Genomic DNA, 24936 nt, shown 5'->3' with positions numbered 1-24936 from the left:
AGTCGCGCGCCGCAGCCGCCGGGATCAGCCGGCGCAGCCCGCAGCAGCAGCAGCAGCAGCAGCCTACACCTCGCAGCCGCACAGGTAAAGCCGCGCCGCTGCATGGCACAGCACCGCGTCTCGCGCTTCTAGCCGCAGGCCTCACGCATTCCGCTGTGGCAACGTGCACGCATATAGTCCAGAGAAGATAATGCTACTAGCAATTACGATCCTGTAGCATTTAGGCAGCAGTACCACCAAGCTCCTATGCGTACGTCTCACAGAACAACAGAGTGAGGTCGGGAGCACGACAGTCCAAATCCCCGTCCTGTCGTCCATAATCAGTTATCTCGCCATTTTCTAATATCGCTTAAGGGGGGTACGACGTCAAACGGGCCGACTTGGAGCAGGAGAGTCACCACAGGACATTTTAATTTCTACTGCCTATACTTTTACAAATAAATTCATAAAACTTTGTCACCATGACCAGGAAGGATTGAGGACTCACACTCATCGCAGTGGAAGCTCAAAAACGTAGCAAAATACCTTTTTTTTTAATGTGAAATTTCATCATTTTTTCACTTATTACTGGCTGCATTTGTTGCTATAGGTACACTTTTCTTCCTAAGTAAGAGATTCTTCGATGAAGTTTTCATAGCATGCAAACAGTAGTTACAGGTGTATGAAACTCTAGAATTTTCCAAATCTATTAAAAAACTGTGGAAAAAATTGAGATAATTAACTATAAAACTTGAGTTTTTTCTAAACATGAAGTTTAAAATGTAACAGTTCATTCATTTTTTCATAAATTAAATAACTTCTAGTTTCATACACCTGTAACTATGGTTTGTATGCTGTGCAAAAATCATCGAAGAATCTCTCTTACTTAGGAAGAAAAGTGTACCTGTAGCAATAAATGCAGCCAGTAGTAAGCGAAAAAATGATGAAATTTTACATGTAAAAAAATGTGGTTTGTTACGTTTTTGAGCTTCCACTGCTATGAGTATGAATCGTGAATCCTTCCTGTTCATGCTGTTAAGGTTTTATGAATTTATTTGTAAAAGTATAGACAGTGGAAATTAAAATGTCCTGTGGTGCCTCTCCTGCTCAAAGTCGGCCCGTTTGACTTCCTACCCCCCTTAAGATAAATGCCAGGATGGTTCCTCTGAAAGGACACGGTCGATTTCCTTTCCTATACTTCCCCAACCCGACTTTGTGCTTTAATGCCTTCTCTTCCTTCCAGTACAAGACTTGGTCTACCAAATTTCATTCTCTCGACGTACTGAGCGACTAAGCGGATAAATGGAAGGGTTTCGCTTTAGAAAAATCTTATGTTTTGTCTTTAACCATGTGAACTGTATATACTAGAGGAGCAAACAAAACGCAACTAGTAAAATACCCCATCAGTCCAAAAGGTCTCGAGACTGGGCTCATAAAAAATAGAGCCAAGTTAAGATGGTGTTTTTAATGCTCCAGGTGTTGTACATAGTCTCACCTCATTTGCGTACAAAGCAGAGAACGTTCATACAACCAAGTGTGTCAGAAAAGTCCTTATTTGAGATGTTGACCAACTTGCGCGTCACGTTAACTTGAATGAATTCATCAAAGTGTTGACCCTTCACGTGAATTTCTGCACTTTGACGTGTAGTGGTAGGTTCACATTGAAAACACCAAGTTCTGTCACCCGTGACGATTTTTTCCAGAAAAGAATTGTCCGCGTTTTGCATTCCAATCATGTCGCACCAAGCGTCCGCGTGTCACTGTTTTACTTCAGGAGTCAATGTGTGTGGGTCACACTTTGCATGCACTTTTCTCTTATTCAAAACATTGTGTAGCACGTCTTGAACACTTTATTTAGAGACATTTTCCATTGCCGTTTGTGACACAGCAACGTTGACACACTATGGCCGCGCGTCCACAATTTAACACTGTCTGCTCACAATTGTCTGGCCAAAAGCACATGTGTTTCTTACAGTTGATAGTTCAAGCTACCACCGACTTGCTGCGCTGAGGTCGATTAGACGCCAGCAATAAAATCAACTTCCGGAACTTTTATTTACACTCGATTTGTCGTTGAGTTGAATACCCGTGTACGAGCTACAGTATTTGAAGACATCTCCCAGTATTTGTAGCTAGTTACGTGGGATGACTGTCTTTCAGATTCTTCTTCTCTTTATGGCACTAAAATTTTTGAGAAAAAGATCATTTGGAAGCGAAAAATACTCGTTGCGAGTTAGAGCAACAGCTGTTTATTGAATTCGTAATATTGGTGAGGCAGATCGCCAAACACGGGAACATAAATGTTTTTTAGGCTTTATATTTCTACACGTTGCAAGAGTGCATGAGCCAAGAACGTTTTTTTATAATGCCCCAGCGAATGGATGATTCTAATTTGCACGAGTACCTAATAGCGTGGCAGTGCTCGAACAAACTGTATTTTAGAGGGTGAAGAATGTTCATATTATATGTTCAAAAACAAGCATAGAATCTCACACTGTTATAAATTTGGCTAACGATAATCAGAAAACACAAACGGCGTAAGCAAACGAAGAGTGCTTGTGTAGTATTTCTTACACAACAACCGATATGTAGCTTGAACTCCCATCTTAAGACAGCGTCCAATGGAAAAATGTAAACCACGTATCCGGCTCAAATTTGGAAATTTGTAATAAGATCTTATGGGACCAAACTGCTGAGATCATCGGTCCCTAAGCTTACACACTACTTAATCCAACTTAAACTAACTTACGCTAAGGACAACACAAACACTCATGCCCGAGGGAGGACTCGAAACTCCGACGGGGGGAGCCGCGCGGACCGTGATAAAGCGCCCTAGACCGCGCTGCTATCCGGCTCATCGAGAACGCTTGTTGCTTCCAGGAATCTACGCTATCCGTAGATAACAGAGCATACTTGATACCGGTCAGGACATTGTAAATTAATTAATTTAATTAGTGCAGTAGGCGAGCAAGCTGTTATGTTAAAGAAATGTAAATTTATCCATTTCTGTCAGTGTTTCTTCCGTGACTGTATTGTTTACAAAATGTGCCGTAGAACGAAAAGTGTATATAGGTACACAAACATGCTTACGCGCATTGTACTTCAAATACCGTGTATTCACCTATGGAAAAAGTAAGTTATTTTTTTGAATTTGTACAATGTGCCCGCTGTGCAATATACCACTATAATCTTACCAGGACCAGAATTATCCTAAACGTGGAAAAATAATCGATGTAGACTGTCGAAAAACCTGAAGATCAGTCCCAAGTGCTCGAAATTCATCGTACATTGTAATGGAATAACGTTTGTGACTGAAGGCGGTTCTTCTTTATTTTAGGATTTGTTAGGAAATGTCCAAACTACAACAGCTGATGGAAGGAAGAATTTACTGGGAGGATGAAAAGACAGCTTGTATTAGGGTAAGGATGGCGAACTACTTACCTCTTATTGTCTAATGGTACACAACGTCTTCCGTGATAGAATCTCAGTTTTAAAGCAGATCAAGCGTAAACAACCAGAAATTTGTCTCACAGTGGACAGTAAGAGGTAAAGTTATGGTATCATGACTGTATTGAAAATCTTCCATCGACAGGCTTGAATACACCATCTGCTTCAGTAAACAGCTGTTGATCTAATTCGCAATGCAAAGAGCATATTTCGCTTCCATATGATTTTTGTCAAAAATTTTAGTATCAGAAAAAGTAGAAGAATGTGAAAGACAATTATCGCAGGTAACTAGCTACAAATTTTGAGAGATGTCTTTCAATACGAGAAACCGAGTGTAAATAAGGCAATACTTACAACTATGTTTCGTCTAATTCACTGTCTCGTGGATCCTATGCATTGTTAGACGTTCCCCGACTTTGAGTAGGAGCAGCAATGAGCGTTGAAGACCCGAAACGGCGCACAGTTGTAATCAGTCACAAAGGTTTCTTTTCAGTATATAGTTTACCTTTAGTTGCGAGCCCCATCCGAGTAATAAATTGATTCCATGTACATGAATTTTTATCACAATTAGCAAAAAGTATATTTTATACGGAATATTAATGGAACTACATATTTTCCTTGCGAGATTGAATAAATATTGGAAATTCCGCCTAAAATAACAAGTATAATTGAATGCCTAAATCTACATATTAAAAAAAAGGTTTCGACATAGATAGTTTTGAATGAACTGCTAGGTTCCGTGATTTGTTTGGAACAGTACTATGTACCAATTATTCGAGGAACTGACCCCGAATATATAGGTATAAGAATGAAAAATCGCTTTACTACAGTACCCAGTGAGCAACGACAACATACACAGAAAACTGCCAAGGATGCGTTGAGATGAGCATACCTGCAAGGAGAGTGAGTTGATGCTACACAGGACACGCGAGTACCTGAAACGACGCTGCGCAACTCATATCAGCACCTGCGTGTTACACCCTTTGTTCTTTACATCTTCTTTCAGGCTGTCAACATAACAAGAATTTCGCCAGCAACGTCGCCCTCCTTTCATCAGAGAAAATAAACAGGCACCGCAGGCAACGACGGATACCAGACACTTCCCGTTTTCTTTCGGTTCAAATGGTTCAAATGGCTCTGAGCACTATGGGACTCAACTGCTGAGGTCATTAGTCCCCTAGAACTTAGAACTAGTTAAACCTAACTAACCTAAGGACATCACAAACATCCATGCCCGAGGCAGGATTCGAACCTGCGACCGTAGCGGTCCTGCGGTTCCAGACTGCAGCGCCTTTAACCGCACGGCCACTTCGGCCGGCGTTTTCTTTCGGGCTTTAGCGTCCACCTCGTAGGATGAAACGAAGCCATGAACGATCGGTTGAAGTTTTTGTTCCGACATCGTCTCTGATAACATTACACATGCACACTAGCTGGGTCAGAGGCAGTTGACTCTCTTTGGTGACCGAAAACCTTTGTTTAGTAAAGGGTGAATTACACGTCTACAACTTCAAGAAACATGTTTCCACCAGGCCGTTTCATTAAAATATGTAATTTATTTACTGCTTGAACGTGGGACTTAGGGAAAGCAGGAAAAGGTGTGAACGGGGCTTCATCAGTTACCGTTGGTTGCACAGTAAACACACACACTTTATTTAAGGAAACAATTTAAAAAAAATAATTTAAAAAAATTGACTGTAACACAAGCTACACTGATGGCTGCTGAAGGCCTTATTAAGAACGAATTCAAAATTATTTGTCGGCTGAAGGCCACAAGCAATAGGAATAATTTAAACAAAATATAATTTTTAAATAATTGACACTACCATACCAAATAAAGAAGGGAGTGATCCACAGACAGTGCTCCAAGGATCGACCTGAGAAAAGTCCCTACAGTTGCATAAGCGGTGAGACAGACAGACAGCCAAGAGTTATGCTCGCCTAACAGGATGGCAACTCAAACTAGGCACAGTTTAAACGCCGATGAATCCTCTTGCCAAATCCACCTAACGTGTGATAACCAGTACAACAACGGAATAATTCAAGCGAGGGCGAAGTGACAGACGGCACTGCGTCTTCAGAATCCGATGCTTAAGGCATCTAAAGGCAGAACCAAGGTAGACAAAAGAAACCGTAATCCACACCGCAATCAAGGAGGCTGTCGAACTACGTCATGCCAGACAGCATCGTCAAGACGAGGAAAAGTACACTGCCGCAAAAATACGCTAACCTCCAGGTCAGATAACTGGGGCGTTAGCGGCCACTAGGCAGTAAAATATCGCTGGTTGAACTTCACCAATAACACAAAATTCAAAAATTAATAACAGGCAATAGAAGACGGCTAAAAGATCCCGCCAACTCTACGCGCTCCACTTGTTGCTGTCGTCTCACAGCGACCCTGCGAGCAGCAACACACGAACAAACAGCGTGATCACAAAATAGTGGAGGTTTCACTACTAGATTAATGTCCACTCAGCCCAACGTCCTGGGACCGGTGGACAACGAGGTTGTGGCCCTCGCAACTACAACCCTTCTATCCGGCAATGCCTGCGTGCCACCAGTGGTCCCGGCATCTCCTCTCGCTGCCGGACCTCTCTGCTGCTCCGTCCCAACTAAACTACCGACACACGCGACCCGGAAAACACTTCACGTCCTTCCAAAGATAGTATGGGTACTAGATATCGATAAACGCTGCTGCTGCCACTCTCAGACAGACAACGCTAGCAAACGTAGTGGCGCCAGTAAACAGGAGAAGGAAACGAGACGCCACTATCCCTATTACATGATGCCTACCTACCAATGGCACCAACGCAAGCCGCACACGGCTCACTGCTACTGCCCAGTTTTAGCCACATGCCATGCACATTTACACATGGCATTTGACTTTACATAGACACTTAATAACAGCATGTGGCTACCCATTTGTACACTTCAAAATGGGCTAGAGCTCAAAACATCGAAAAAACCTGTATTACTGAATACACTCCTGGAAATAGAAAAAAGAACACATTGACACCGGTGTGTCAGACCCACCATACTTGCTCCGGACATTGCGAGAGGGCTGTACAAGCAATGATCACACGCACGGCACAGCGGACACACCAGGAACCGCGGTGTTGGCCGTCGAATGGCGCTAGCTGCGCAGCATTTGTGCACCGCCGCCGTCAGTGTCAGCCAGTTTGCCGTGGCATACGGAGCTCCATCGCAGTCTTTAACACTGGTAGCATGCCGCAACAGCGTGGACGTGAACCGTATGTGCAGTTGACGGACTTTGAGCGAGGGCGTATAGTGGGCATGCGGGAGGCCGCGTGGACGTACCACCGAATTGCTCAACACGTGGGGCGTGAGGTCTCCACAGTACATCGATGTTGTCGCCAGTGGTCGGCGGAAGGTGCACGTGCCCGTCGACCTGGGACCGGACCGCAGCGACGCACGGATGCACGCCAAGACCGTAGGATCCTACGCAGTGCCGTAGGGGACTGCACCGCCACTTCCCAGCAAATTAGGGACACTGTTGCTCCTGGGGTATCGGCGAGGACCATCCGCAACCGTCTCCATGAAGCTGGGCTACGGTCCCGCACACCGTTAGGCCGTCTTCTGCTCACGCCCCAACATCGTGCAGCCCGCCTCCAGTGGTGTCGCGACAGGCGTGAATGGAGGGACGAATGGAGACGTGTCGTCTTCAGCGATGAGAGTCGCTTCTGCCTTGGTGCCAATGATGGTCGTATGCGTGTTTGGCGCCGTGCAGGTGAGCGCCACAATCAGGACTGCATACGACCGAGGCACACAGGGCCAACACCCGGCATCATGGTGTGGGGAGCGATCTCCTACACTGGCCGTACACCACTGGTGATTGTCGAGGGGACACTGAATAGTGCACGGTACATCCAAACCGTCATCGAACCCATCGTTCTACCATTCCTAGACCGGCAAGGGAACTTGCTGTTCCAACAAGACAATGCACGTCCGCATGTATCCCGTGCCACCCAACGTGCTCTAGAAGGTGTAAGTCAACTACCCTGGCCAGCAAGATCTCCGGATCTGTCCCCCATTGAGCATGTTGGGGACTGGATGAAGCGTCGTCTCACGCGGTCTGCACGTCCAGCACGAACGCTGGTCCAACTGAGGCGCCAGGTGGAAATGGCATGGCAAGCCGTTCCACAGGACTACATCCAGCATCTCTACGATCGTCTCCATGGGAGAATAGCAGCCTGCATTGTTGCGAAAGGTGGATATACACTGTACTAGTGCCGACATTGTGCATGCTCTGTTGCCTGTGTCTATGTGCCTGTGGTTCTGTCAGTGTGATCATGTGATGTATCTGACCCCAGGAATGTGTCAATAAAGTTTCCCCTTCCTGGGACAATGAATTCACGGTGTTCTTATTTCAATTTCCAGGAGTGTAGATTACTTATTTTAACCGAACAGGCTTGTGGGTACGAATATTTTCTTTGAATTTATTGAGACTGTGGTACCCACCAAGAAGAAATCAAACGTTTACAACTACTATGCTGCCGACGAAATCATGAATCATACATCAGGTTACGTAAGATTAGTGGGAGTCTGTAATCTGCAGCTTCTTTAGGGCTACTGTTATTCTTCATTGTATGGCGTATTTTTTTCGAATGGTATTGTTATGGTTCAAAAAAATGGTTCAAATGGTTCTGAGCACTATGGGACTCAACTGCTGAGGTCATTAGTCCCCTAGAACTTAGAACTAGTTAAACCTAACTAACCTAAGAACATCACAAACATCCATGCCCGAGGCAGGATTGGAACCTGCGACCGTAGCGGTCTTGCGGTTCCAGACTGCAGCGCCTTTAACCGCACGGCCACTTCGGCCGGCTGTTATGGTTCAAATGGCACTAAGCACTATGGGACTTAACTTCTCAGGTCATCAGTCCCCTAGAACTACTTAAACCTAACTAACCTAAGGACATCACACACATCCATGCCCGAGGCAGGATTCGAACCTGCGACCGTAGCGGTCGCACGATTCCAGACTGTAGTGCCTAGAACCGCTTGGCCACTCCGGCCGGCCAATGGTATTGTTATTTCGTTTGGTAATGTTCACGTGTAATCACTGGAAAAAGTCCTGTCAGTCCTCCAATCGTAAAGTTATATCAAAAGGCTGTTTCAGTTTGTTGTCATTACAAAAAAAGAAGAAAGATTTAACCTTCTGTCGACGTCAGGATGATTAAAGGCGGATCCGTAGCTTAGATGTTCAAGGATGAGGAACACTATCGGCCTCGATGAAGTAACCATAACATTATTCTGCCATGACTTAGTGAATACCCGGAAAACAGTAATCTCTCAATCTCTGTCTCTCCGCTTGCGAGCCAGTGTTTATAAACAATGCACCGTTGGCCGTTGGGAGAACACACTGCAGTTGTTACCCGCAGAGCAGAACCCTCTTAGAACTGCTGTTTATGAGACGACTGTGTTTTGAATGGAGACACGAAACAGCACGGGACCAGCGGTTAGCCGCCCTTTGGTGGCCGAGCGGTTCTAGGCGCTTCAGTCTGGAAGCGCATGACCGCTACGGTCGCAGGTTCGAATGCTGCCTCGGGCATGGATGTGTGTGATGTCCTTAGGTTAGTTCGGTTTAAGTAGTTCTAAGTTCTAGGGGACTGAGATGTTAAGTCCCATAGTGCTCAGAGCCATTTGAAACATTTTGAACCAGCGGTTATATAAGCTTTTCTGTTTGTTCAGATTTTCCCTCTAGACTGGTGGCGTGCATCCCTTGTATTAATCAAAACGTCTCCCTTGAAGTTTAAGATGCGTTCATTGACCAATAACAGGGGCCCTTTTTTTCCACGATAACATAAATATTCACGAGCTAAGTATTAAATACGTGCTTTTCAAATGTAGAAGAGTTGTTCTCGAAGAAGAGTGCGACTAGTGAAACATAATTCAAGCGCTTGTGTGACTCGGTAGCTGAAGGACTAATTGTCAGGCTGCAGATCCAAAGGTACGATGTTCGATGCCTGGTAGGGACAGGAAATTTTTCTGTCATAAAAAGAAAACCACTTCCAATTGATGAAAGCTGTACCTCCGGTTTATTTGACTATTGCTAAAGTAATATATTTCTGAAACTGGTCAGTTGTACCATAGTTCGGATTCCACGTTAAATCGCAATCTCCCTATAACTGATAGGTCTGTCAATTCACTAGTCGACTTTGAACACGATACACTCATCGGTAAAATGGTAATGCCGTGTGGCTAGGGCCTCCCGTCGGGTAGACCGTTCACCTGGTGCAGTCTTTTGAGTTGACGCCACCTCGGCGACTATCGTGTCGATGGGGATGAAATGATAAGGACAACACCCAGTCCCTTAGCGGGGAAAATCTCCGACCCAGCCGGGAATCTAACCCGGGCCGTTAGGTATGACATTCCGTCGCGCTGACCACTCAGCTACGAGGGGCGGACCACTCATCGGCCATCGTTATTGTGACACTGTATTCCTTCCCCTTGTGAAACTTTTCACCAGTTCATTAGGTCCTGACTTCACTTTTATGGAAGACGATGCGAAACCGCAGGAGCTCTTGGAACAGAAGGACATCAGACGAGTGGAGTGCCCTGCCATATGCCTCGAATTAAATACCATCGATCACGCGTGGGGATGCATTGGTGAGACGTGTAGCAGCACGTCCACATGCACCAAAGACCATCCAGCAGGAGTCAACTGCGTTGGTGGAGGAGCGGAACCGCACCAGCCATGTTGCAGAACATGCACTGCCATCGGTGGTGATGACACACCCTGTTAAGAACCATGTCCCGCCTTTTGTAATATAAAGGGGGCCATCATAAATCACAGTGACTTCTCTATGATTATTGTCTTTGCATGATAGTCTCATTCTGTGCGTCTCATCGCTTGTTTCTTTCAGTCACCTTCTGTATTATAATGTAACAGTTCTTTCTATGTATGACGCAAGTTATGTTACTCGGCAGTGAAACATCATGGGAAAGTTACTTTCGTCTTTAAGCCAAGCCGGCCAGTGTGGCCGAGCGGTTCTAGGCGCTTCAGTCTGGAACAGTGCGACCACTACGGTCGCAGGTTCGAATCCTGCCCCGGGCATGGACGTGTGTGATGTCCTTAGGTTAGTTAGGTTTAAGTAGTTCTAAGTGCTAGGGGACTGATGACCTCAGATGTTAAGTCCCATAGTGCTCAGAGCCATTCGTCTTTAAGTTTTGTTCACTAGCGTATTTGTCTGCCTAGTCATCTTACAAAGTTCATGTCAGTCTGACGTTGGCTGCATGGCGCCTTCGTTGTATTGTAATTATTACAAAATACTCACGTATATAGTGCCATACAACGAGATGCAATAGATGGAACCTTACCTCAGAATGACAACATCTGCACTGAACTACCAGCTCGTATTTTCTTGGCAGAAATGTTGCATTCTCTGCGACGATACCTCCCAGCGCACGAGCTATTTATGCCTCACCGTTAGCGGGCAATAATTGGCTTCCGTCCTTTTGTGTGTTATTCCCCTGCTTCTTTGCTACCTTCACAAGGGCCGATCAATTCTGAGAATCCCAGTCTCGGGGCAAGACTAGTTTAAGTTGCAGTGGCTGTAACGGGCTTCTGGATGCTCACATATCAGACACCTCAAACATTCAACTAAAACTAAGAATTCAGTTTATTCATATTATGACTGTTGAAAATGGTGTAGAAATCGATTAGTCAGACTATAGAACTTGTGTGACGTCTCTTGCTCCCTCTTGGCATTTAGCGGGCACAGCTTACCCATGAATACATTGGTAACATGTTAACTTTATTGTTTTTATGAACACAATACTTGAGACAAATTTCGCTCAGAAGTCATTTATGCAGCGTTTGGTTTTTTAATTACGGTCACATTTTATTCGTGTGTCCTTCTGCCACTGCATCACAGCCTACTTTTGCGATCACTTTTGTGTTCATTTGGTGTTTCTCTACCGTAAATCCCGTCATATCGTGAATTGTAAACATCTTTTTGCTCCAATAAATTGAAAATTTAACAGCGAACCCAGTAGATAGGTCAACTTGAATAATTTGCATCCTTTGGAACGACAAACGCTGACTAAATTCAGTGCCAACTGAACCAGATGTCGAAAAGCAATGAGAAATCAGACATCTTCAGTGTGGTTCGTATCAGACTTAAATAAAGATCTTAGGTGGAAGAGTGTTGAGAGTTAATATTGTTTTAGATACCTTGACTAATCACCAAAGCATTGTTTTCAGTTCTGTTATAAACTGCAGAGTCGAGTTGACTACTTACTTGCATTACGAAGTTCACAGTGTAAAGAGACTGCTTTCTTACAAATTAATACGTATGTTATGCCTTACTAAAATGCTCCATCGATGCCGTTGTATACGACTTTTTCCAAATGTAAGAAGACGCTACGCAAAGAGTGCAGCAAAAACCTGCCCATCTGTCACAATGTCCACAAGGAAAGATCTCTCTGTACTAATGCACAAACGACGGAGGAGGAGCCGCGACCAGGTGGCATCTGTATAGCTTCATGTAGTGCTGTTAGTGTGAATGGGCTGAGCCGCTGCCGCAGGCTCTCCTGTATTGCAGCGGCAGAGGGCGCTCCAAGTGCAGAGCTGCTGCAGGTGTGGTGCGGCGGGCTCCGGCAACTGGCAGACAAACTTGTACGTGGGGCAGCCACAGCTTTCCGTTGCTATGACGCCTGCGGGGTCGCATCGATATGTGATACCACAGATGCCTTATGAGAACAGGCACAATTTGCATATGGTTTTTGGTTTACCGATATTCTGTTCCCACTAAGAAGTCTAGCTATATATCAGTTTCAAGATAATAGTAACTTGAGTTTCTTTCCATATATCATGATATTACCTATTTAAAAAAGTTTGTGGCATAATCCCAAGACCGAGCTATTAGCCCGTCTGCAGGCGGAGTGCAGCGTTTCTTAGCCACAGCGCTAGGAGGGCGAGGATGGTGGACGCATCGCCCTGGCCGCCTTTTATCTCCGGGAAAGACTTCGGTACTCATTTGATAACAGACTGAGTGGGTATGGGGTCTTCTTGGAGGGACTGGAACGAGGAAAAAATCCCCACTCCTATATGGAATTGAAGCTGGTACTTCCATTCTGAGGTCAAGTGCTCTATCCTCTAGATCACCGCCGCTATACCTTCCTTATCCACAGCATAAATAAATGTCTCCGAGCATGCTTTGCGTTCCAGTAGACTTAATATTGCTTTCGTCTTCCAACATTTTCAATTGGAGCTACAGCGTGATGGCTATATTAGCCTGTTCAAGGTCATTAAATATATCACCACCGTAACACCACCTGGAATTAGCTACGCCTCACTCAAACACGAGAAGTAAGCATATTTTCCAGTTAACTGTAAATCTTTAAATCTTGCAGTAATCTTGTACAATTAATTTCTGTTATTTTCGCTTACGAGAAGATGAATGATATGTTTCCCAATTTACCCACTTTTATAAAAATGACTTTATAAGAAGCCTTGCATGCTCAACAGTATAGAACAATTAACGTTCCGGACAGATTATATTGATACCGTACAGGCCTCTAGAAGAAGTACAAGGGCGTAATGCATCCGAATCTTTTACTCTGTTATCAATATCGGCTGAGATGTTGTGTGTCAAGCTTATTACTTCGTCGACTCTTCCGCCTCGCTGACGCAAGTTGCATCCCCTTGCACAGAGTTGCAGCGTGTAACATGGCGGTGTGCAACGAAACAATCCGACGCCTTGGGTTTACTGACGTTGATTATCCTCCATGAAGGCCGTCCGCTGTGGCCGAGCGCTTCTAGGCACTTCAGTCCGGAACCGCCCTGTTGCTACGGTCGCAGTTTCGAATCCTGCGTCGGGCATGGATGTGTGTGATGTCCTTGGGTTAGTTAGGCTTAAGTAGTTCTAAGTCTAGGGGACTGATGACCTCAGATGTTAAGTCCCATAGAGATTGGAGCCATTTGAATTTATCCTCCATGCAATCCCTACTTGGCATCAGATTGTCATATGTTTCCAAAACTTAAGAAGTAATATCTTCGAGGAAGTCACTCTGATGGTGATGAAGCGGTGCAAGCAGAGATGTGGTTCTGGCAACGTCAACAAAGTCAAACATGCTACAGTGACAGTACCAACAAACTGGCCTCTCGTCGCGAGAAATGTATTCGGCTCAGGGTAACTAAGTTGAGAAATAAATATGTACATATGAAGAATAAAGATGTAGAATGTTAATGAAGCTTGTTTTATTCAAAAGGCTTTAAGAGTTAACACACCAAACATTAGGAGGCACTATTTTTCTTCTCGCCCTCGTATTGCAGGTCTGTCAACGTATTATTTATAACTTCATTGTGGCGACATAAATCTATTTTTGTAGTGCTACTCACTTTAAGATGTACAGTGTCAGAACTGTTATGGATTTGCAAGAGTCTTTCACGTTTTAGAAGTGATAGAGCCCTCGAGGTTAGAATGTAAGCGCAGAACGCATGTTAGCACACACATAGAAAAAGATGTCAAGAAGAAGAAAAATAGTGTCAAATTAATGGCCTTGAGGCTTCTGACCAGTTGCGAATAAATTCTTCGTAAACTCTGAACCCTTGGGTCGTTATTTAAAAGCGCTTATACACCTGGTCGGCGGCCAAATGGATGTGCCACAACAAACTCAGTGGCCTGGGTCACAGTCCTTTTTTTAGTTTTGACGTGTCGTGGAAAGCTGGTAGGCTTGAGGCATTTTCCTTTTATTCATCAACCTGTGCACATTTGTAAAGATAACTATTCCACATGCCATGAAGGATCATTTTTTCCTACGAAACAGCTGACAGTTTTTGGAACCGTTGCACATATTGTTCTCAATATAATGCCTGCTACACAGCTGCAAATAATGAGCCTTCGACGCAACTTTTACTCATGAAACTGGACATTTTCCTTTACTGTCGTCATCCTGCAAGATTACGGCCTACAACGTGGCTTGCTCATGTCCATGTTTGTAAACTACGTGCTGTTATTGTATTTGTATTTACGAAGGCATGTCATTGCATGACTACAGCTAATCATGCTTTCCAAAGCACATTCACCGCTTTTTTACATTTTGAACGAAGTGAGGATCGGTGCAGATAGAAACGAAACTAGCTATCGTACTCTAATTGTAATAGAAAAATTGTGATCTATACATTAAAAGTTTTTTACTTTAATAAACGAATCTTATTACTTTTTTGAATTTTGAAGTCTCAGTTGCAGTCGCAATTTGAGTTTCTTACTTTCCGGTTCCTAACTGAATCATTACCTAAGTAGTTCTGAAATAATTAATGATAACATTCCTGCATTTTGACCTATTCATGACCAATTGCGTACATTTTCTGTGCTTCATGTAAGTGCATACTTTACACTTCACAAGGCACTTACATGAACGACACAGGATGTTCCATGTTGATCATGAAGAGCTCAAAATATACGGATGTTATTCATAAATTATTTCAGAACCACTCAGGCAATGGTTCGGTAACGAATAAGAAAGCTGAAAACTAGTCGACATTAACTCAAACTGTCATGGTAACTGAGACTGACCAACGAACAAAAAATAATAATAAGTGCTTGTTTTTTTCTGTTGGTATAATGTAAAAATCTAATACTTTATACTTATTAGAGATAAACTACTTTCATCTGCTATGTTTCTTTTCTTTTTCTAACTTCTGCAATTAGAACCGTGAAATTTACAGCGCACAGTTAATAAATGCCGTTAGCAAACTCGTGAAAACTAGTTTCTAGACTACCGAATACTTAGACTCAAGAAATCCACTCACGTCATGCCAAGGTCGTATTTAGAAGTGTAGTGGACTGACAAGGCAGCCAGTCCACAGTGACGGGTAACCGAAAGGCACGCGTACACACACGCCGACTGGCGTTAAGTCTGAAACAGGATACGTGATGAAAGCTATAAAGAAAAGAACGGAGCTTCTCGTATACTTAACTTTAATTCATTGTGGTACATTTCTCTTGATAATACAAGTGAGACTCTCTCCAGATATGGTTAATGCGCCTTGCTAGGTCGTAGCCATGGACTTAGCTGAAGGCTATTCTAACTGTCTCTCGGCAATTGAGAGAAAGGCTTCGTACGTGTAGTCGCTAGCAATGTCGTCCGTACAACTGAGGCGAGTGCTAGTCAGTCTCTCGAGACCTGCCGTGTGGTGGCGCTCGATCTGCGATCCTGACAATGGCGACACGCGGGTCCGACATGTACTAATGGACCGCGGCCGATTTAAGCTACCACCTAGCAAGTGTGGTGTCTGGCGGTGACACCACAAGAAGAGCATGCAACGTAGATCTCCCGGAATAATCCATTTCGTGTCCTTCACGCTGCTTAACGGTGACAACGGCTTCAACAGATCATTGCTGATGGAAACTGAAATGAGCGTGTGGCATTGTTGGCCGGGAGGCCCCATCCGGGGAAGTTCGGCTGCCGAGTGCAAGTCTTGTTTCAGTCGACCCCGCACTGGGCGACATGAGTGCCGGTGATGAGGATGAAAAGATCAACACAACACCCAGTCCGCCGGCCGGTGTGGCCATGCGGTTCTAGGCGCTTCAGTCTGGAACCGCGTGACCGCTACGGTCGCAGGTTCGAATCCTGCCTCGGGCATGGATGTGTGTGATGTCCTTAGGTTAGTTCGGTTAAAGTATGTAGTGTTAGCAGTTAGCCAACACTACGCACACTACTTGATTGAGGAGGCCGAATGCACGCGTTAACTCACGCAGGATGGCGTGAGGTCTGAAACAGGATACGTAATGAATGCTATAAAGAAAAGTACGTAGCTTCTGGAATACTTAACTTTAATCCATCATTTGTATACATCGTTCTTGATGAATCATGCTTCATACGATAACTATCAATTGCTATGGCGCCTTGCTAGGTCGTAGCCATTGACTTAGCTGAAGGCTATTCTATCTATCTGCTCTGCAAATGAGCGAGGCTTCGTCAGTGTGCATCGCTAGCTAAGTCGTCCGTACAACTGGGGCGAGTGCTAGTCCGTCTCTCGAGACCTGCCGTGTGGTGGCGCTCGGTCTGCGATCACTGACAGTGGCGACACGCGGGTCCGACATGTACTAATGGACCGCGGCCGATTTAAAGCTACCACCTAGCAAGTGTGGCGTCTGGCGGTGACACCACAAAGTAGTTCTAAGTTCCAGGGGACTGATGACCACAGATGTTAAGTCCCATAGTGCTCAGAGACATTTGAACCATTTTTGAACACCCAGTCCACGAGCGTAGAGAATTCCCAATCCGGCCGGGAATCGAAGCCGGGCCCGCTGGATGGGAGGCAAGCACGGAATCACCCAGTAAGCAGGCGGACGTCAGTACTGATGTCCAGCTGTATCACACTCTGTTCTATCCTTGCTATCATACTTGTTTGAGACAATATTGTTCGTGGACAAGCAAGGATCAGCGAAATTCTGAAGCAAATGTAACGTTTTACTTGTGCACGTACGACTGCGTTCAGTATTTCTGTTTTAAGATTTTCATGTACTGCGAAAAAATGGAGCTGGCGTTTAGCGTTAGGCGCTTTGTTTCGTGCCGACCTCTGTTCATGCAGTTCTTTGAACCTGTCGGAGCGTCCTTCGTATGCAAACAACTGAATAAGCGTTTTGTCCCTCGCGGTCAGATGATATCAGAAGCCGCCGACAATTTTTTTGCTGAGCACGGATCGTACGATGTAAAACTGCTAACTTAGTGATGTATAGGTAGGCACTTACAAACCACTTCTCACGACGAGGAACTGCGACTTGAAAACAGAACTGAAGCTTTGCTCTAGAGCCCTAAACGCAGCAAAGACCTTTTTATGCGACCAGGACGGCATCTTTCATACCAATAGAAAAATTAAATCATATTAAAAGAGAAAAACAGCATTTCAAAATGATCTGTGGGTGATGTAACCGTATAACACTGTGCATGTTACTTAGATTTAGAAGAGAAGTGAAATTTTCGGGTATTTACAACTACGGAATGATGAATGGAGGCAGTGTACTCAAAACAGGGTCTCTCACTTAACTCTTTCGCCTCCATAGCTGTTGGCATATTAAGTATATTTTGTAATCTTTCTGTCAGTCGAATAGTCACTAGTGGCTCAGAGATCTATGCCTATTTTATCATCTTATTAGCCATTGATATAAAAACATTAACTTTTTGTTTTTTGTTTCAGTCAGAACCATGTTCCTGCTTCGGTTCATAAGCAGGGTTTTCTATGAGACAAATTCGGCGTTATAATTGGCTTGAAAGCCTCACAAGAAATTACGGAGTGAACAAGTGTTTAAAAGTGCAATATCTAAGTTTTCTTTCTCCCGACCAATGAAGCATCATTCGGAAGTTAGTGTTCTTTTAGGAGAAAATAACAGCCGATAACTTTAACGTGCAATGAGATATTTGAAGTGAAAGACTTCAGTGAGGCACGGTGTGTAGACGGTGCACCCCATAACTACCGCAACAGTTCTCAGTAACGAACTTTCCCAGATGTTTCTCGTGGAATGCGTTTCAGAGACGCCTTTCAGCCCGAATCGAATGGTGAAACCTTTTCTGGAATATGCTAAAATATGGAGGAACTAAAGTCAAATTCAGAATTTCAAATCGTTTGATGGTACGAAATTGGTATTTTTAAATATAGTTGTCAAAAATTAAAAATCTTTTGTCTGGATTTATGTTTTCTATATAGCGCCGATTGAATAATATTTTTCAGAAATATTTTTAGGTTTAGTAGGTGCCACAGCACTTGAGAAACGTAAGAGAATTTTTGTAGGATTACGTTTCTGCTTAACTATACAAGTTAATTTTGCAGCAGGAATAAACTTTAACTTATACTTTCTAGTTTAAATAAATGATATTTTTGCCATTTCTTAGCAGTATGCGAAGTTCAGAAGAACGCGAAATCCCGAAGATTGGCTAAAATTTACAGACGCGTGAAATTTGGCACGGACTTCAATGCGAGATGGCTTTAATAGGTTCCACAACGAAACATTATCTCGAAATTTGGTAGAAAATCCAAAGAAATTATGGTTGTATGTAAAGTACACAAGCGGCAAGACGCAGTCAATACCTTCGCTGCGCAGTGCCGATGGTACTGTTACCGACGACTGTGCCGCTAAAGCGGAGTTATTGAACGCAGTTTTCCGAAATTCCTTCACCAGGGAAGACGAATGGAATATTCCAGAATTTGAAACACGAACAGCTGCTAGCATGAGTTTCTTAGAAGTAGATACCTTAGGGGTTGAGAAGAAACTCAAATCGCTTGATACGGGCAAGTCTTCAGGTCCAGATTGTATACCGATTAGGTTCCTTTCAGATTACACTGATACAATAGCTCCCTACTTAGCAAACATATACAACCGCTCACTCACCGATAGATCTGTACCTACAGATTGGAAAATTGCGCAGGTCGCACCAGTGTTTAAGAAGGGTATTAGGAGTAATCCATCGAACTACAGACCTATATCATTGACGTCGGTTTGCAGTAGGGTTTTGGAGCATATACTGTATTCAAACATTATGAATCACCTCGAAGGGAACGATCTATTGATACGTAGTCGGCATGGTTTCAGAAAACATCGTTCTTGTGCAACGCAGTTAGCTCTTTATTCGCACGAAGTAATGGCCGCTATCGACAGGGGATCTCAAGTTGATTCCCTATTTCTAGATTCCCGGAAAGCTTTTGACACCGTTCCTCACAAGCGACTTCTAATCAAGCTGCCGGCCTATGGGGTATCGTCTCAGTTGTGCGACTGGATTCGTGATTTTCCTGTCAGGAAGGTCGCAGTTCGTAGTAATAGACGGCAAATCATCGAGTAAAACTGAAGTGATATCAGGTGTTCCCCAAGGAAGCGTCCTGGGACCTCTGCTGTTCCTGATATATATAAATGACCTGGGTGATAACCTGAGCAGTTCTCTTAGGTTGTTCGCAGATGATGCTGTAATTTACCGTCTATTAAGGTCATCCGAAGACCAGTATCAGTTGCAAAGCGATTTAGAAAAGATTTCTGTATGGTGTGGCAGGTGGCAGTTGACACTAAATAACGAAAAGTGTGAGGTGATCCACACGAGTTCCAAAAGAAATCCGCTGGAATTCGATTACTCGATAAATAGTACAATTCTCAAGGCTGCCAATTCAACTAAGTACCTGGGTGTTAAAATTACGAACAACTTCAGTTGGAAAGACCACATAGATAGTATTGTGGGGAAGGCGAGCCAAAGGTTGCGTTTCATTGGCAGGACACTTAGAAGATGCAACAAGTCCACTAAAGAAACAGCTTACACTACACTCGTTCGTCCTCTGTTAGAATATTGCTGCGCGGTGTGGGATTCTTACTAGGTGGGATTGGCGGAGGACATCGAAAGAGTGTAAAAAAGGGCAGCTCGTTTTGTATTATCTCGTAATAGGGGAGAGAGTGTGGCAGATATGATACGCGAGTTGGGATGAAAGTCATTAAAGCAAAGACTTTTTCCTCGCGGCGAGATCTATTTACGAAATTTCAATCACCAATTTTCTCTTTTGAATGCGAAAATATTTTGTTCAACCCAACCTACATAGGTAGGAATGATCATCAAAATAAAATAAGAGAAATCAGAGCTGGAACAGAAAGGTTTATGTGTTCGTTTTTCCCGCGCGCTCTTCGGGAGTGGAATGGTAGAGAGATAGTATGATTGTGGTTCGATGAAACCTCTGCCAAGCAGTTAAATGTGAATTGCAGAGTAGTCATGTAGATGTAGATGTAGTATAAATTTTGATTTTCAAGTCATTAATTATTTACTTATATAGATATGGCTACTATTTTGTTTTCTACGGTATTCAAGGAAACAGTTCTCTGAAGCTGTTACGAATAAAATACAGGGAACGGAAAGTGTCCACGTAGAAGTTATACAGATCTAGGCGAAACTTACGAGTGTCGAAGAACGTGAAAAGAGGTGGCAGTTCAGAAACGAGGGAGACAAGACTGATTTCCAACTACTTTCCTTGACTCTACTTCTCGAACACTTCGATTATCTTCGTTTCCGGTTTTCCCACAGCCCAAGATTCCCAACAATACAGTACTGTGCTCCAAACGAACGTTCTCACAAATTTCTTCCTCAGATTAAGGTCTACATTTGATAGTAGGATACTTACTTAGCCTTGTAATGCCTTCTGTGCTTGTGCTACTCGGCCTTTTACCTTCTCCTTTCTTCACCTGTCATGTGCCATTTTGCTTCCAAGGTAGCAAATTTAATTAACATCTTCGTGGTGACCAATTTCGATGTCAGTGCTATTTGTTCCACTCATTACTTTCGCTGTTTTCCACGAGTCCTGTAACTGATGATGCTACTGAATTTAGGAAAGTGGCTAGCCAGAAAATTGTAGCGATACACGTGAAGTCCTGCAGAGATCGGCATCTGGACTGGCATTTGATACTTAACTACAGAAATATGACGTATTGCCCGTAAATAAACAGGTGATCCACTGTTGTTTGCTTACACTATTGGCGTCACTGGGAACACACAGAATCGTTGAATAGATGTATGCGCCCAGAGTGACTTAATGTGGAATAATCACATAAAAGCATGCGTTGGAAAAGACGTCGGACAGATCCACTGAAATAATTCTAAAGAAATTTAGTGCACCCATGAAAGATGCAGATTGCAAAATTGTCGACCGATTCTTATTTATCGTCAGTCTGAGACTTTTACCAGCTATGATTAAGAGATGAGAGCGAGAATATCTAACGAAGAGCTCGCATTTCGTCACGGGTTCTTTCAGTAAAGGCCATAAAGTAAGAGAAACTCCCAGCTCATGTGGAGGCTTAGCGACCCCCCTGCCCACTGTTCTCGAATGGAATAGCAGAGAATGTGCCCCTAATCTTTCTCTGGCGTAAAAGACGTAGTCAGTTTTCATGATGAATAAATTCACTCCAGCTGTATTTGACAAATCCTTTATTTAGAAAAAATCGTACACATGGCCCACGTTTCAGGATGTAAATCCCATCTTCACGCACTTATGATTTAATTCAAATAAAGAATGTGTCAAGTACAGCGATGATATTCCACCAGCTGGCAGCGATGTGGAGGTGGAATCGGTTAGTGACCACGATAGGGGGCACAGCATAGTCACTGACAAGGGGACCAACGTCAGTCGGATTTTTGTAATTTTTTTTGTTTTTTTTTGTTTATGGTACGTGAAGTTCAGAACTCAATCGTCGAAGGTATATCAATGCAAGTCCCAAAAATTCTCGTGAGAATCGACTTTAAGGTTTTCCGAGGGTGATTAATTCCCTGAATCAAGATTGAATTTTCGAAGGGCTCCATGGTAGCACGCTTGCCTGTCGTCTGGGCAGCCTGTGATCCATTCCCGGCAGATATAAACTTTTAAACAAGGGTGCGTTTTCTTCGAGCATTTCCGTGAGGTGTTGAAAACATAAGATGAAAAAAATTAATTTTTACATTTTTAGTTTAAACAATCTTTATTAAGAAACTTTTATTTTATAAAAGTTCCGTAATTAAGAATTTATATTTGCAATGAAAATAGAATTTTAGTGATGCAGGTTTTCGATGTGAACGAAAAAAGGAAAAAAAAAAAAATAGCGACGGAAGCAAGACTCTAACCAGCGATTACCAATCGCGAGTGCTGTCAATAATTTTTCAATCTACAAGTATTTTTCGCTTTACGGAAATTGTCATAGGATATGCTTCACCATTAAAAGATTTCCAAGAGCTGTGTATCGAAACCACGTCACCGGCAAGCATTCCACCACACCGTTCGAAAAATCGGTCTAGATTTAAGGAATTTAACACGCTCGGAAAAATTTAAAGTCAGTTATCTCGAGAATTTTGGGAAGTTGCATCGAAATGCTGTGCCGATATTGATATTTCAGTTCTCAACTTCACATAACAGAAATATAAAAAATACAAAGATGCGACTGCCGTGTGGTGTCCTTGTGAGCCGAACGGTAGCAGAGGCCGCTACAGATAGGCAAACCCTTTGGCTCTCTACCGCCTTAAATACGTGCTTATAATGGCAGAAAGGCAGTTTTTACACTGTACGTGAAGCATTCATTTGCCCGCCGCTGTAGTATTGTTTTCACTACTTCACTTTTGGCTTAGATTTCGATTTAGATACAACAAGAACATTCGAAAATTGCTTACGACGAACTTGGCATCAGCTGTGGAATACATCGGCTTACAACTTCCTGAGTGAAGTCTAACGTCGCCATCTCCCATGTTGTACTAAATGTAAACGTGTTGCGCGTATTTGAGCTTTACTCCGAGCAGCTCTTAGCGACCGCAATGTCCGTAAAGAACAAGTTGTGTTTGAATACACGGCGATACAAAAATATCCGCTCTCACTTCCTTCACTAGGATGAGTTTAAGGTTTTTGTGACAGTTTAATGAGTCATAGACAACAAGGTGGTTAGTGACGAATGTCCAGTTTAACTGGACTGTTCAAATGGCTCTGAGCACTATGGGACTCAACTGCTGTGGTCATCAGTCCCCTAGAACTTAGAACTACTTAAACCTAACTAACCTAAGGACATCACACACATCCATGCCCGAGGCAGGATTCGAACCTGCGACCGTAGCAGTCGCACGGTTCCGGACTGCGCGCCTAGAACCGCGAGACCACCGCGGCCGGCAACTGGACTGTGTGTGTGTGTGTGTGTGTGTGTGTGTGTGTGTGTGTTTCATACATGTAATCGCGTGTGAATCGAGGCTTACTAGTGCCTTCTAAGGACATCACAGTTAAGTGTTCTATCGATCCATTACTAATCAGCGACAGGCTCCATCGGCGTAAACGAGTTGGACTGCAGGCGGTCGGTGTGCGTGGGAACCAGTTCTGGCCGGCCCGGCGCACAACCTTTGACATACGGTATGGGGCAGACAGCGAGCGGCCTCAAGTCTCGTTGCGTGTGTCTCGACTGGGTCTCACCTTCAGGCGTTAGGCTAAGCGATCGAGACGGCGACTCCCCGAAGTACAGTTCGTCATCAGAAGCTACACACATTTCTCAGTCTTTGTCAGAGTGGCCTCATCTGTGTTTGGCAGAACAAAAAACACACTACGTGAACACAGTATTACAGTGCGAGCTGAAACAATGTCGCTCGTATTGTGGCTATTATAGGTTCACAGTTGCCTTTGACCCAGTTATCCTCCGCAGCTACGCACCGGATCACTGCAGTTAATACAAGTTTGATCATTCAACAGACGGCGTCGTAGGACGGGATACCATCTAATTTGCTCCTTGCTCGCACTCGTTTGGGTACCTGATTTTCAGAAGTACTTTTTCTTCTTCATTAACACGATGTGCTTTTATATTTGGACTTGTGTATCTTTCTTATCGGACAATGCCTCAATTGACGATGTCGACACTATGTTTTTCACTATTTCCCGCAACCACTATGTATTTTAGTACTGTTTAAAAAAGGCTATCTCTAGTCACTGCCACGAGAAATATCTGTGAGCGTGTCTCAGACAATTTTCTTGACGGAACATAGCGTTACCGATGGCTACAAAGACATCAGATGGGCAGCAAATAGGCGAGATGTAAGCAGTACCGTTCATTCGTTGTGCCTTTTGAAACAATCAGTATCCTTGCTTGCCACTCGACTGTCTGTCCTGTGCTGTTGCTACATGTGCAACGTGTTCTTTCGCATATCTATGTAAAATTATGCAGGTATGTCATCGGTCCAGTATCCTTACCTATGTTAAGTGATTTTAGTCGGTGGAATGGCCCGCATCCGTGGAAGAAGAGGACATTTGGATCCCCTGTCGCGAATTGTCCTTAGAGAGACTGACTAGCAATTTTTTAAATGTTATAACTGGTCTCCTAATTTCATGTTGTCTATAATTCTATCGTGAAAGCAAACTAGTTGCCACGAACTCGCATTCTGGAAGTGTTCAAATCCTCTGTCATACCTTAGGTTTCCCATGTCTGTGTAGAATATCGAAAATCTCCCTTTAATTGCGTGAGGGGAAGTTTCTTTGCTCACATTTGTCCACTTGAGATAACTGGTCTCTCACCAATGTCCGTGACGTCAATCTGTGTTAACTCTAATCCACTTTCGGGTATGCTCCAATGCTGCTATTTATGCCCTTGGTTCTTCTGTCACCAATACAACTACCAACACCACATTCTCCTAATAGTTCTATTACTTGGCCTCTTCTCGCTTTTTGATGGAGTCATCAGCCTTTTCACTGGTTCGATGAGGTCCGCCACAAATTCCGCTCTTGAGCCAGCTCTTCGTCTCAGAGCAGTACTTGCACCCTACGCCCTCCATTATTTTTTGGATGTATTCCAATCTCTGTCTTCCGCTATAGTATTTACTCTCTATAAGTCCTTCTATTATCCTAGAAGTTATTCCCCGATATCTTAACATGTCCTTTCTTCATGTCAGTGTTTTCTTCATGTTCCTTTCTTCACCGATTCTGAGGAGAAACTCCTCGGTCCACCTAATTTTCAACGTCCTTCTGTAGTACCACATCTTTAATTTTTTTTTCTATTCGTCTGTATATTATTCTTGGCTGCAGCTTGGATA

At 43.7% G+C, this 24936-nt stretch overlaps 1 protein-coding gene across 1 annotated transcript in view; it reads left to right on the top strand.

The window, feature by feature from the left end:
* The window catches only part of LOC126236899 (cysteine-rich secretory protein 2-like), a 251857-nt gene continuing 226921 nt past the window's right edge, over positions 1–24936 (top strand). Inside the window, exon 1 of the mRNA XM_049946542.1 lies at positions 1–84. The gene's annotated coding sequence lies outside the window, so the exon portion shown is untranslated. The remainder of the gene's footprint in view (positions 85–24936) is intronic.

This window comes from Schistocerca nitens, chromosome 2 (genome assembly GCF_023898315.1).
Source record: "Schistocerca nitens isolate TAMUIC-IGC-003100 chromosome 2, iqSchNite1.1, whole genome shotgun sequence".
NCBI classification, from domain to species: Eukaryota; Metazoa; Arthropoda; class Insecta; order Orthoptera; family Acrididae; genus Schistocerca; species Schistocerca nitens.
Note: the sequence above shows the minus strand (reverse complement) of the source record. Positions and strands in the feature narration are given on the sequence as shown.